This window comes from Limulus polyphemus, unplaced genomic scaffold (assembly GCF_000517525.1).
Source record: "Limulus polyphemus unplaced genomic scaffold, Limulus_polyphemus-2.1.2 Scaffold10127, whole genome shotgun sequence".
NCBI lineage: Eukaryota > Metazoa > Arthropoda > Merostomata > Xiphosura > Limulidae > Limulus > Limulus polyphemus.
The window spans coordinates 5,497-6,782 of NW_013675737.1; positions in this window are offsets into that span (position 1 = coordinate 5,497).

The window sequence follows — 1,286 nt, forward strand, 5'->3', positions numbered from 1 at the left end:
AAACTGAGTTTCGATACCCTTTGTAGGCAGAGCACAGATAGTCCATCGTATAGTTTTGTGTTTAATTAGAAACAGAAAAAGTTATTATAAATATAAGTCCAACTAAATCATGTCTCATTGTTATAAAAATATATTTTGATTTTCCTGTTTCATATATCACACAGTGTATTTTTTTCACTTGGAATAATGGTGAGTTTGACAACTGAATGATAAAAATATCTATTTACAAAATTACACATACAGTGTGGCTAGCTGGTAAGATAGTGAGGAAATTTACCACCAGGGGAAGAGAATGGAACTTTTAATGCTAGTTGTGTTTCATTGATCATGAATACATCAGCTACTAAACTTAAGCCTTAAAAATGTATTTCTCAAGATTGTTAGGCCTCAAGCTACACTATGGGCTAACAATGCTCTGCCCGTTGAGATTATAAGCTCTCAGAGTTACTTCTGGAACTTAACTCTTATTTTACAGACAGTGTTTGTGAGTCTAGAATGACATGTATGTTGTCTCATTGAGCACGTTTGGAACATTTGATTAAAACCTTTTATAAAATACCAAACTTCATGGTGTGTTTCTATTTTCAGACTTACATTATGATTACGAACGTATAATTGTAACTATAAAGCAAGGTAAAGGTGTCGACAATAAACACCATTAAATGGTTTAACTTAATGTTTCACTATCATAGCAAAGTGTAGGCCAAAGTTGCCAGGAACTATTTTAAGTCATGAAAAAGAGTGTTTAATGAGTCACTTTTCTACAGCGTAAATAAAGTCTGTTGTCGTGTTCCAGTAATGACTTCTGCCTAATGAGTCACTCTTCTACAGCGTAAATAAAGTCTATTGTCGTGTTTCTGTAGTGACTTCTGTCTAATGAGTCACTCTTCTACTGCGTAAATAAAGTCTATTGTCGTGTTACAGTAGTGACCTCTGTCTAATGAGTCACTCTTCTACAGCGTAGATAAAGTCTATTGTCGTGTTACAGTAGTGACCTCTGTCTAATGAGTCACTCTTCTACAGCGTAAATAAAGTCTATTGTCGTGTTACAGTAGTGACCTCTGTCTAATGAGTCACTCTTCTACAGCGTTAATGAGGTCTATTGTCGTGTTCCAGTAGTGACTTCTGTCTAATGAGTCACTTTTCTTCAGCGTAAATAAAGTCTATTGTCGTGTTCCAGTAGTGACCTCTGTCTAATGAGTCACTCTTCTACAGCGTTAATGAGGTCTATTGTCGTGTTCCAGTAGTGACCTCTGTCTAATGAGTCACTCTTCTACAGCGTTAAT